The 14,148-nt window shown below is 43.0% G+C and overlaps 1 long non-coding RNA gene across 1 annotated transcript in view; it reads right to left on the minus strand.

The window, feature by feature from the left end:
• Positions 1–14,148, minus strand: part of LOC132538022 (uncharacterized) — a 397,739-nt gene that overhangs the window by 157,535 nt on the left and 226,056 nt on the right. The gene's annotated exons all lie outside the window — the stretch shown is intronic.

Genomic DNA, 14,148 nt, shown 5'->3' on the forward strand with positions numbered 1-14,148 from the left:
TGCTCAGCTCTGGCTTATGGTGGTGCAGGGGATTGAACCTGGGACTTTGGAGCCTCAGGCATGAGAGTCTCTTTGCATAATCATTTTGCTATCTACCCCTGCTGTTCATGTTTTTCTATTGTGATGGTTTTCCTGAGTCTGATGTGACCTCTTTTACACTGGAACTTCTGCTAAATGTAGGAGCTGGATTAGTCAAGCAATTTATAAGACTGTTGCTGAGGAGTTATTCTGATGCAGTCTCCGCCCCCAGGTTTTACTACGCCCCGTGAAATCCTAGCATTGCCCCCTTCACCCAATCCTGGCCCTACACGTCACCCCTGGTTGTCGTCCAATAAAAAGCCCCCTCACGCCCCCTTTCTCTCTGGGCTGTCAGCTCTCCCTCTCTGAGGTCTCGCTCCCTGCTCGCCCCCCCGTGGTCAGGTAGTGGGGACGGCCATTGCCTGCTGGCTCCACGTGGTCTGAACCAACCCCCCCATCCTCTAATAAAGATTTGTGTACCCCTTTGCTCTGGACGTCCGCTCTCTTCTCCACGGTGCAGCCCGACACCAGACCGCCACAACAACATCTGGCGCCCATCGTGTTCCGTACCCACACCACGCCCGGCCTGAGGTCTCCGAAACCGCCCAGACACAGGTAAGTGGCATCTGCCCACTTCTGTGGCCCCGCGTTTCCCTCCACCATGGGAAATTTCTCGTTTTATTATCTCTTGACCTGGGACAGATTCGCGCTGTCATAAACGGTTTAATTTTCGCTACCCCTTGGATTTTTTTAAACTGTGGTCGCCACTTTCAAGATATGTAAAACGTGGTATGCCATAAGGATAAGTGACCTTGAGGCTGAGGTACGAGAGTTAAATCACATGTGCTTAAGACTTAGACGTCCTAAGTGATCAGCGGCTAAACCCAAGAATTCTGTTCCCACAGACACGCACACGTGTTCGGACGCTCCTCCTCTGACCCCGCCCCCTTCCGCCCTGGTTTCAGCTCCGCCTGAGGTTTCTGCATCCCTGAACCCCCCCCCCCCCGCCCCTGCCGCCCCGGTTTCAGCTCCGCCTGCAGCTTCCGTGTTCCTGACCCCGCCCCAGGCCCCTGCCGCCCCAGTTTTAGCTCCGCCTGCAGCTTCCATGTTCCTGACCCTGCCCCAGGCCCCTGCCGCCCTGGTTTCAGCTCCGCCTGCAGCTTCCGTGTTCCTGACCACGCCCCCTGCCCCTGCTGCCCCAATTTCAGCTCCGCCTGAGGTTTCTGAGACCCTGAACCCCCCCCTGCCCCTGCCGCCCTGGTTTCAGCTCTGCCTGCAGCTTCTGCGTTCCTGACCCTGCTCCCGGCCCCTGCCGCTGCAGTTTCAGCTCTGCCTGAGGCTTCCTCGTCCCTGACCCCGCCCCCTGCTGATACGTCACCATTAAGGGACCTAGTGGCTGAGATACGAGAGCTAAAGGATATTTTTTCAGCATTTAAGGATTTTAAACCATGTGCAGTCCACCCCGGGAGCTCCGTCCCCGTGGATATACATTTAGTCTCCCCTGCAGCCACTACAGCAGTTTCTACGACACTTTCCACTTCTGTAGCTCCCTCTCCCGTGCCATCGGACCAAATCCACACATTCCTGGTAAACTTGGCCCCTTCTAAACAAAACCCTCAGCCGTGGCAGCCATATTCCTCTAAATATTTGGAGCACTCAGACAAGCGGTCAGGGAGGACGGAATGCATTCTCCATGGACCAAGTCCGTCTTGAGGAGTTTTTACCAGCATCTATATACACCACAAGACTGGAAAGATCTGGCTCGTGCTGCACTCCCAGACCCACTCTATTTTCAGTGGCAGGCATGCTTCTGTGATGAGTGCTCTAGACAATCGCAGGAAAATAGTAACAAACAGGTAGAATGGAATTCTGATGCTTTGTTTGGAGCAGGAGCTTATGAATCTGGAGCTCAGCAGGCAGAAGCCAGGTTTCCAACCGGTTATTTTGAACAGGTACGCATCTGTGCAACACAAGCATGGGAAAGGGTGACCACACCTGATGTAGATCCGTCAGCTCCCATTAACTCTTTTCACCAAGGCTCTGATGAATCATTGGCGAGCTTCATCTCAAGGGTGAAGAGAAGCTTAGAGAGAAAGGTTTATAATCCTGACGTCTGCACACTACTCCTGCGCTCTATTGTCTGGGAAGGCATGACACCACAATTCCGTCAGGTATGCCTTAATCTTAAACACCTACACCCAGATAATTGGATTCTAGCGACACAGGAACTTACATCAGGCAATTATGGGGCACCCGCTATGACGCAGGTCTATGCAGTTGCCCCACGTAAGTAAAACGGGGCCTGCTTTCAGTGCGGTCGCCGCCAAGGACATTGGCATAACCAATGTCCTGATAAGTTGCGACCATGCCTCCCATCAGGGAAACCACGCCTCCAGCCAGAGCAACCCCGCTTTCAGTCAGGGAGCCAGAGACCACGTACTATTTGTCCAAAATGTCGTAAGGGGTTTCATTGGAAGAGAGATTGTTGGTCCCAATTTCATAAAGATGGTTTGCCCCTGAATGGTACAAATTCGGGGCCTGAGATTTTGTGGACCACTCCTGTTTTAGAACAGGGCCACCCTTCTATGACAGTAAAGATTGGCAATATTCCTTTTTAAATTTTTGATTGACACGGGGGCAGCAAAGATGATTTTAAGGCAAGAAGAGGTTCCCCAAGATTGGGAACTCATCCCTGGACCCAGTTTACATGGAATAGGAGGGATGACGAGAGCATTTTGCACACGAGACTCGCTTATGTGGGAAGACCCAGAAGGTTCTACCGGACACTTCCGCCCTTTGGTAGCTAATATTAGCACCAACTTTCTGGGCAGGGAGCTTCTGGAATGTCTTAATGTTAGGATATCCACAGATGCCTCTGCAGAGCATAAAACTCATTCCCACGATACCAGGTCTATTCAGCACCTCCAATACTAAATGCCACTGTTCGTAGCCAAACACCCCGCTTAAGCTGGCTTTCTAATGAGCCTGTCTGGGTGGAACAGTGGCCTTTACCTAGGGATAAGCTAAAAATTTTAAAAGAGCTCGTCCGAGAGCAGTTGTCCTTGGGACACATTCGTCATTCTCGAAGCCCATGGAATACTCCTGTCTTTGTGATTAAAAAGCGCTCGGGAAAATGGCGCCTCCTTCAAGATCTCCATACAGTAAATAAAACCATGCAGGTCTGGGGCTCCCCCCAAAGGGGTTTGCCTCTTGCTTCTGCAATTCCCACGGGAATTCCAATCATAGCTATTGATATACAAGATTGTTTTTTCTCTATCCCCTTGCATCCGCGAGATTGTAAATGTTTTGCCTTCTCTGTTCTATCTATTAATAACACCAGCCCTGCTGATAGATTTGAATGGGTGGTGCTGCCCCAGGGTGTGGCCAATAGTCCTACTATTTGTCAGGAGGCTGTTAAATCTGCTCTTGTCCCATATATACATAAGGGCCTTAATATTTTTCATTATACAGATGATATTTTAATATGGGGAAAATCAGATACAGATCTCTATGCCTTACATGATTTTCTCATTCCTGCATTAAAGAAAAGCGGCCTTAATGTAGCCCCTGAGAAGATACAGCTAATCCCTCCAATATCCTTCCTAGGTTCAGAGATTTCTCTAACGCAAATTCGTCCCTTAAAACCTAATGTTACCTTCCCTTCTAACCTTACTCTTGCTTCTTTACAAAGTTTTCTAGGAAATTTAAATTGGCTTAGGCAGTATCTCTATCTGCCCACAAGCTGCCTCTAACCACTGTTTGACCTGTTGAAAGGAAACAAACAGCCCTCTTCAAAACGTAAGTTAACTCCTGAGGCCTCCTTGGCACTGGAAAGGGTTAACCAGGCCCTCCAGGACATGCACCTTGTTCGATTCTCCCCCTCCTCTCCGGTAAACCTTCTAATCTTCAACTCCACCCCCACAGTAGTAGGGGCACTGTGGCAAGACCATGGGGTTCTCGAATGGCTTAACACACCAGTAGGAGAAGCTCCAAGACTCCTCACTGAGATAGACGTGTTAGCATTCATGGTTCGCCAAGGGAGAAATAGGTCTGTGCAGGTCTTAGGGAAAGAACCGGATTTAATCATTCTGCCCTTTTCTCTCACAGATACAGAGTGGCTTATATGCCATCATTCCCGCTTTGCCATAAGCTTCGTGGGGTTTCCAGGACAAATAGATAACCACTTTCCTTCTAATAAATTGATAGCTTCTTTACCTCTTCTGCCTCTACTAGCACCTAAACTTTTCTCTCGGGATCCCATTCCCTCTGCTCCTACAATCTTTACTGATGGCAGAAAAAGGGGAGCTGCTGCCCTTATATATTACCCAGACAAACAATCTCCTAAACCTCTCTTTACTGAGCTTCCTGATAATTCTCCTCAGTACAAAGAACTTTATGCTGTTTTTCTTGCACTAAAAGCTGTACCAGAATCCTTCAACCTTTTTTCTGACAGTGTGTATACTGTTAACTTACTTCCATGGCTTGCTCGTTCGTATGTGAAAATTGATGACAACCCACTTTCCCCTCTCTTGATTCAAATCGCCTCTATGCTCTGTTCTCGAACCCAACCACTGTATATTCAACACCTTCGTTCCCACAGCCCTCTTCCTGGTTCCCTGTCCGAAGGGAATGCCACAGTTGACCGCCTTGCCTCCACAGGAACTTTCCCAGTCTCTGTCTCTGATTCTGCTAATTTTCATTCTCTGACCCATGTTAATCTTAAAGGCCTTCGAGCTCGATTCCCTGATGTTCCTGTACCACAGTTAAAACATATCCTCGCTACATGCTCTTCTTGTGCAAGTCTCATAAAGACACCTGCTATCCAGACCCTTGGGGTTAACCCCCGAGGTTTAAAAGCTAATGCTATTTGGCAAATTGATGTCACCCACATACCAAACTTTGGCAAACAAAAATATGTGTTTGTCTCAATTGATACCTTTTCTAAATTTATGTGGGCTACAGCTCAGACAGGAGAAAGTGCTAAAAAGCTTGTAAGTCATATGCTCTCTTGTTTTGCCGTTATGGGGGTCCCATTATTTTTGAAAACAGACAATGCACCTATGTTTACAAGCAAACAATTTAAAGATTTTTGTTCCCTCTGGAATATTACTCATACCATGGGCATTCCCTATAATCCACAGGGACAAGGCATTGTCGAGAGGGCCCATCAAACTCTGAAGGCTCAACTAAATGAAGATAAAGGAGGAACATATCCCCCCAATATCCAGCTAGCAAAAGCCTTAACTACGTTAAATCTCTTTAATATTTACAATAACTCGGCCTTACCCCCTATTATTCTTCACTGGCAAACACCATCTACCCTCCCATCTATTAAGGTCAAATGGAGAGACCCATTCGATAAAATTTGGAAAGGGCCTGACCCATTATTGACCATGGGAAGGGGTTTCGCATGCATTTTTCCTCAAAATTTCTCTAAACCTGTCTGGGTTCCTGCCCGCCATGTCCGACAATACCCACAGGATGGCACTGTTATTCCTGAAGAACAAGAAATACTACAAGAGGACCAGATGCAGGATACATCCCAGGACCCGTAATACGACATGGCAGAACCTACAAAACCTGGCTCACAGAGACCTCTCTCCTACCCTTTCCCTGTATGTCTTATGTTATAACTGGCCAGTTGTTTTTGTGAGTGAGTGTGTAGAATGACAAAAAAAAATTTTTTTTTTTGCATGACCCATCTGCTTGGAGTACTCTAAAAGGTAATTGGCTTTATATAAAAATGCTGGATGCAGCCAAAGTTTCTGGAGATGTCCAGAAACATTCCAAAATTTTTTTTTCTTTCTCCCTCTTTTGAATTTTATATATAGTTTTGGTATATATGTAAGTGTTTAGTCTTAAACTGTGTGACTAATGACAGATTTAAATTTGTTTTTAAATAATGTGTTTTTATAACAAAAGTTCTTTTTCCTCCAGTTTGTTATAACTAAATGTTTATGGGTATGTCTCAAGTTTTTTAACACTAACTTAACGGTCAAAAGTGTAACCCTACAGCTACACTTTTACCAGACAAGGTAAAAATTAATTTGTTAAGGTAACTTACTATTTAGGTAAAAGTCTAAATGTTCAACGTGACTATTCATTCCCAAAACTAAACTATATAAATTTTATATACAGGACACCTTTGAAGGGCCCCCAAAGGTGCCCTGTAAACTATCTTGTGGAAATTAATCCACAACAGATCTGGCATCGATCTGGCACTGTAAACATTAAAATCATTGTCACGAATATGCGTTAACTCTCTAAGCAATTTGAGTCTGTTTAAAATACATATTTTAGCTAAAATTGGTCTCAAGACCCTGCGGTAGAGGCTGCTATAGGAGGTCACATTAGATGACCTTTAAATAAAATCATAAAGAGATTCTAAACCAATTATAATCATCGAGGTATCAACTATAACAAACCTATAACTTGTTACAAGTTCAAATTAACCACGAGAAGCAGATTGTTTGTGTTTCTTTCACAGGAATCCCGGAAAAACCATCTGAACCCCTGCACACCCTGATGTCACCCACTAGATGGCACGACTACCATGGCACACCCCCGAAACTCTAGATGTCACTCAACGCGATCTGAAGAACCTGATACACAGACTCCAAGGACAGAACTTTCTTCATGCCTGGTTACCATTCCTGCTTCTGACCTGCTTGTCACGTGTTGGCAGTTCCAGCTGGCTATCTACAGAAAAGCAACATTCCAGCGGCTGACCTCCCTCATGCAGCGTTGCATCCCCTGCCAATTCTTCCCCTAGCCATCTACTTTGGACTGAGACTTGTATCAGACTTTCTGACATACCCTATATACATTTTACACAATTTTGAAGCAGCTTATTTCCCTTCACGCTGCTGGTTTTTCATAGACTGATCCTGAGTAATTCATAGACTTTATAGACTGTTGCCTTGAGGACTATACAATGCCAAATAGCCCCTCTGTTTGGTGGGTCATGCCTCCCGCCTCCCCCTCATGATGTACACTTGCCCCTTTCCCCACCCAAGCAGGGAATGTTCCTTTACACACCAATCCTTCCCTTCACACCACACTGGCTTTTACTACTCCCCTACTTGTCCCTTCCTATTTTGTTATATCATTTAGGCTTATGCCCAAAAGGTTTCTGCCCCATGATAGTCTTTTACAGACTTTGTACATCTTATGCAATTACTAGATAGAAAGATAGAAAAGATGTAGAGATATTGTGAAGAGATGGTTGAGCAGGCTGCGCTTAAACCTATGAGATGAGTCTCTCCAGGTAAGTCTCTCTCTCTCTAAAGAGGGGTTGAGCACAGGAGGACGCATAAATCTCACAAGGTTCGCAGCCATTTAAGCCTTCCCTCCTCCACAGAAAGTCCTACATCTTCCCACCTGAGCATGGCATTCCTCTAAAACATTTAAGCCTGCTCCATTCCATTTTTCTTTACTGTGTCCATTTAGATATAAAGGGATAGGAGGAGATGTTGCTGAGGAGTTATTCTGATGCAGTCTCCGCCCCCAGGTTTTACTACGCCCCGTGAAATCCTAGCATTGCCCCCTTCAACCAATCCTGGCCCTACACGTCACCCCTGGTTGTCGCCCAATAAAAAGCCCCCTCACCCCCCCCCTCTCTCTGGGCTCTCAGCTCTCCCTCTCTGAGGTCTCGCTCCCTGCTCTCCCCACCGTGGTCAGGTAGTGGGGATGGCCATTGCCGGCTGGCTCCACGTGGTCTGAACCAAACCCCCCCATCCTATAATAAAGATTTGTGTACCCCTTTGCTCTGGACGTACACTCTCTTCTCTGTGGTGCAGCCCGACACCAGACCACCACAACAACATAAGACTGTGGGACAATATCTGTAGTTGTCATTATAAAGGTTTTTCACTTCTTTTGCTAGTCTCACTCTAAGTCATTTTATCTTTTCAGCTCAATTATAAATAGAATTGTTTCTTCACTACCTTTGCCTTTGACACATTATCTGTGTATAGAAGTGCCATAGATTTATGTGTATTAAATTGTATGCTGCTATTTTGCTGAATTTATTGATGATTTCTAATGGTTGTTTTTGGTAAAGGCTTTAAGTTGTGCTAGGTATGTCATATTTTTAGATATGTATATTTAAGAGAAAGAAAGAGAACCAGAGCATCACCTTGGCCCATAAGATGTTGGGGATCAGACTCAGGACCTCACGTTTCAGACTCCAATGCCGTGTACACTACACCACCTCCCAGGCCACTCTGGATCTAATATTATATCATTTTCATATAATGGTAGTTTAACTTCTTCCTTTCTTATTATTGCTTTAATACCTCTTCCCTGTCTAATTTTACTGACAAGGACTTTAAGGACTATGCTGAGTAATAGTGGTGAGAGTGGACATTTTTGTCTAGTTCCAGATTTCAGGGGATGAAAATTCAGTTTTTCACCATTGATCACATTGTTGGCTATAGGTTAGTCATATATGGGCTTTACTATCTTAAGATAATTTACTTCTAGTCACAATTTCTTTTTTTTTTTTTTCAAATATTTATTCCCTTTTGTTGCCCTTGTTTTATTGTTGTAGTTATTATTGTTGTTATTGATGTTGTTGTTGTTGGATAGAACAGAGAGAAATGGAGAGAGGAGGGGAAGACACAGGGGGAGAGAAAGATAGACACCTGAAGACCTGCTTCACCGCCTGTGAAGCAATTCCCCTGCAGGTGGGGAGCCGGGTCGAACCAGGATCCTTACTCTCTGGTCCTTGTGCTTGGCACCACGTGCACTTAACCCGATACGCTACAGCCAGACTCCCCACAATTTCTTTTTAAAAATCATTTTTATTAAAAATGAGTTACAGTGCAGCTGTTGAAACACGGGTATATTTTTTCATCTCCCCATGACAGTTGTCTGTAAATTATTCTCACCCAGCTTAGCCTCCTTCCCTCCATTGAGCACTGGCACCTTAATACCCTCTCCACCTCCTCAGAAATTCCCAATTTCTTAAGTGTCTTTATCATAAATAGGTTTTATATTTTGTCAAACGTCTTTTCAGCATCAATTGATACAATTATCTTTTAAAAATTTTTTTATTTATAAAAAGGAAACATTGACTAAACCATAGGATAAGAGGGATAGTTATCTTATTTTTATCTTTCTTTTTTCTTTTTATTTATTGGGGGACTAGTGGTTTACAGTCAACAGTAAAATTCAGTGGTTTGTATATGTGTAACATTTCTCAGTTTTCCACATAATAATTCAACTCCCACTAGGTCCTCCTCTGCCATCATGCTTCAGGACCTGAACCCTCCTCCCCTCCCCAGTCTTTTACTTTTGTGCAACACACCAACTTCAGTCCAAGTTCTGCTTTGTGTTTTCCTTTCTTTATCTTTTTTCTTTGTTGATATGGTGAATTACATTGGTTGATTTTCAAATGTTGAACCATCCCTACTTCCCAGGTGAATACCACTTGTCACTTGGTCTTAGTGGATTATATTTTTTATACATTATATTCAATTTTCCAAGATTTTGTTGAGGATCTTTGTGTTAATATTCTTCAAGGATATTGCTCCATAGTTCCACTTCTCTCCCCCTCCCTTGTAAAGTCCTTTCCTACTTTGGGAATCAGAGTGATATTAATATTATAGAATATATTTGTGAGTGTTCTTCCCTTTTCAGTGTTTTGAAAGCTTTTGAGGAGAATCCATGCTAGCATTCTTTGAAAGTCTTATATTTTGCCACCATGGTTAGTGCTGAGACTCAGTGCCTATATGACTTGACCATTTATTTTTATTTATTTATTTTCTTTCCTTTTTTTTTATAGAGGGTGAAAGACAGAATAGAGGAGGAGAAACAAAGAAGGAGTGACACCTGCAGCAATTGCTCCATCAGTCACAAATTTCCTCCCTGCAGATGGGGACCAGGGACTGGGACCTGGGTCCTTGCATATAGTAACATGTACTCTCTACACAGTGAGCCATTGTCTGGCCTCTTTCTGATTGCTTTTTATTCTAGCTCTCTCTCTCTCTCTTCTTGATGAGTATAGCTAGTGATTTATTTTATCTATTTTTTCCAAGGAACCAACTCGGTTTCATTGATCTTTTGAATTATTTTTTTAGTTTCTATTTTATTAATTTCTGCTTTGCCTTTTACTATTTTCTTCTTTATGCTGACTTTTGGGCCTTGTTGTTCATCTTCTAGTTGTTTCACATATGCTCTTAAATGCTTTATTTGAAATCTCTCCTACTTGTTAATATAGACCTGTATTGCTGTGAATTTCCCATTAGCTCTACTTCCACTAGATTCAACAGAAGGTGGTAACTCGTCTCTTCATTTTCATTGTTCTCCAAATAATTTTTAATTTCTTTTTTTATTTCTTCAGTGATCAAAGTGTTATTCAGTGTTGTGTTGCTTATTTTCCACATTTCGGAGGTATTTACTTTTTTTCTTTTTTATGGTTGATTTTTTTTCACTAGTGACATAATGATGATAGACAAGATTGTGGGATAAGAGGGGTACAATTCCATACAGTTCTCACCACGAGAGTTCTGTATCCCATCCCTTCCATTGGAAGGTTCTTTATTTTTTATCTCTCTGGGAGTATGGGCCAAAGATCTTTATGGGGTGCAGAAGGTGGGAGGTCTGGCTTCTGTAATTGCTTCTCCGCTGGATGTGGGCATTGACAAGTCAACCCATACCCCATGTTTCTGTCTTTCCCTAATGGGACAGGGTTCTGGATTGATAGGGTTCCAGGACAAATTGGTGAGGTCGTCTGCCCAGGTGAAGTCAGGTTGGCATGATGGTAGCATCTGCAACTTGGGTCAATAAAAAGCACTAAGGTATAAAGCAGAACAAATTGTTTAGTAAATAGGAACTTAAAGGTAAGAATACAACAGATGAAATTTGGGGTAACCATTTTGGAAAAAGCCAGAAAGTCTGTTTTAGGTATATTCCAAGGGGTCCATGACTTTACTAGTTTTTACCTGAGCCTGATAGTTAACATGCAGGTGGGCTAAAAGTACTGTTTGGGAAGCTGATGCTAGTGTTGGAAATAGGACTAGAAATTTGGATCAGGGTAGAGAGTAACTCCTGAATATGGGAAATATATATAAATACTGTTAACTGTAAACCCCATCCATCTGACCTAGGGCCCATTCATATTTAGCACAAGAGCCTGTGTAACCTCTGGATCCCCGTAGGTCTAAGCTCACATTCCACGGTCATAACTAGGAATGCTCTAGGCTGCACTTATTATAGGACCAGTTTTCCTAGAGTGGCAGAGTATGTTGACCCAGTCTCCCTTCAGGGAGTAAGGCAGTTTCTACCATTGTTGTTCTACATTTAGGGCAAGATTATGCAAAGGCCCACAAGAGGGTTTATGATGTTGTTCCTGATGGAGATGACCAGTGATGGTGAAGAGAGGGATCTATTAGAGATCTAGGCCCATCTTATCTATATGGGAATCCTAGGATTCCCTAACTAGGGCCCCAGATGATGTGAAATAGCAAGTAGATGAGGAGGGCATCTAGGTCTAAGTAGAAAATATTTGATCAAGGACTTTATGGTGTCCTTTTAAGGCATTTCTACTTTCTTGCTGCTTATAGTTGATTCCTAGCCTCATACCACCATGACCTGAGAAGATTCTTTTTATGATTTCAGTATTCACATATTTATTAAATTTGTCTTTGTGTTCCAACATATGATGAATCATTGAGAATGTTTCATGTGCAATTGAAAACTGATTTTTAAAATATAGTTTAATGTGGGAGCCGGGCAGTGGTGCAGTGGGTTAAGCGCACATGGCACAAAGCACAAGGACTAGCATAAGAATCCTGGTTCAAGCCCCTGGCTCCCCACCTGCAGGGGGTTCACTTCACAGGAAGTGAAGCAGGTCTGCAGGTGTCTATCTTTCTCTCCCCCCTCTGTCTTACCTTCCTCTCTCGATTTTTCTCTGTCCTATTCAACAACAACAGCAGCAATAACAACAACAATAATAACAACAATGGCAATAAACAATAAGGGCAACAAAAGGGAAAAATAAATAAAATTTTAAAACTATATATATATATATATATATAGTTTAAGGCTTTATATTTTTCTTGTATTTGATAGGACAGAGAGAATTGAGAGCAGAGAGAGAAATAGAAAGGATGAGAGAAAGAGAGATACCTGCAGCACTACTTTACCACTTGTGAAACTTTCCATCTACAGGTTAGAAACAAGGGTTCAAACCCAGGACCTTGTGCATAGTGAAGTGTGTACTCAATTGAGTGTGCCACCACCTTGCTCCATTTGACCTTCAGAGCTTACTTGGATGTTCTAGCAAGGCAGCTTATATACCATATCCCCTCGACAAAAGACTTGGTCTGTCTCTATTTGGGGAATGTTATCTTCTGTCCTCTTGGATTTAGCTGGTGGGAATGAAAATTGGCAAAGCCCCTTTAGAAGACTATTTAGAGAATCCTTAAAGAGATAAAAATGGAATTACGGGGAGTTGGGCTGTAGCACAGCGGGTTAAGCGCAGGTGGCGCAAAGCACAAGGACCGGCATAAGGATCCTGGTTCGAACCCGGCTCCCCACCTGCAGGGCAGTTGCTTCACAGGCAGTGAAGCAGGTCTGCAGGTGTCTATCTTTCTCTCCTCCTCTCTGTCTTCCCCTCTTCTCTCCATTTCTCTCTGTCCTATCCAACAACGACAACAACAATAACTATAACAATAAAACAACAAGGGCAACAAAAGGGAATAAATAAAATAAATATTTAAAAAAAATACCTCTCTCCATTTCTCTCTGTCCTATCCAACAACAACAACAACAACAATGACTATAAAAAACAAGGGCAACAAAAGGGAAAAAAAAGATAACCATTCTAGGACATACTGTCAAGGATTGAATTCAGGATTTTATGCTTCACAGTCCAATGCTTTATCTGTTCTACCACCTCCACAATGCACACCCCACACATACATTATTTTATTGAATAAAGACAGAGAGAAATTAAGAGGGAAGGGGGGAATAGAGAGAAAGAGAGACACCTGCAGCATGGCTTCATTGCTTGCAAAGCTTCCTTCCCTGCAGGTGGGGATCTGGGGCTTGAACCAAGATTCTTGTACATTGTAACATATGCGCTCAACCAGGTGTACCACCTCCTGGTCCCACTATATTTTCTTCTTGAACTAATCCTTTGATTATTATATAAAATCTCTCCTTGACGTTTATTAACTTTTTATTTCCAAAAGTCCACTTTGTCTGATAGGAGAATGGTGGTTTCTATCCTTCTTTCTGATTTATTGGCTAGAACACCTTGCTTCAGTCTTTTACTCTATGCTTTTGCGTTTGGTTTTTACCAATGTTGGATGCAGGTGGCTGAGGTTTCAGTGGTGGCGTTTTGTTTTGCACAAAACAAAGTTCAGGGGAAAGGTTCTGAAGGAGTGAGAGTCTCATCTAGTGCTTGTTGTCACATTAAGAGATCCATAATATAGAGAAAAAAATTAACTCATTTTCTGCCCTTTCCAGACTTTCTCTGGCATTGTTGAACTCTAGTATGGAGTCAGAGTAATGCTCCTCACCTTCATGACTTCACTGGATTGATTTTCCTCTTGAGAGTAGATTGACCCTTTTCAGCTTTTGGCTTTTTTTTTTTTTTTTTTTGCCACAAGGGTACAAAATTTAGCACTTTAGTTCCCTGATCATTGCCTATAAGACAAATCCAAAGCTCCTGGCCACTTCCTTTATTTTATCTGATAGGACAGAGACAAATTGAGAGAGGAGAGGTAGACAGAAAGTCAGAGAGAAAGAGAGATGCCTGCAACATTCTTCACTGCTCATGAAGCTTCTCCCTATGTAGGTAGGGACTGGGGACTTGAACCTAGATCCCTGAGTATGGTAACATGTTTACACAAACAAAGTATTCCTCCAGTTTTTTTCCTTAGCAAAAGTCCCAGTTGTAATTTGATGCAATTTGTTGAAATAATTGTTGTGTTCGGGGGAAGTCATTTACTATGTCCGTTGTACTATGACACAGAAGTCCAGCATATCTATCTTAAAGTTAAAGCTTGAACCTGCATCAAAAAAAAGTTTCACTATTAGCATCTCTAAGTTTGGACCTTGTGCTTGATTGTTAGAGTAGAGCAGGCATATAGACAGAGTTTTCTAAAATCTTGTGTGCAA

The sequence above is a fragment of the Erinaceus europaeus genome, chromosome 4, assembly GCF_950295315.1.
Source record: "Erinaceus europaeus chromosome 4, mEriEur2.1, whole genome shotgun sequence".
Classification (NCBI taxonomy): domain Eukaryota; kingdom Metazoa; phylum Chordata; class Mammalia; order Eulipotyphla; family Erinaceidae; genus Erinaceus; species Erinaceus europaeus.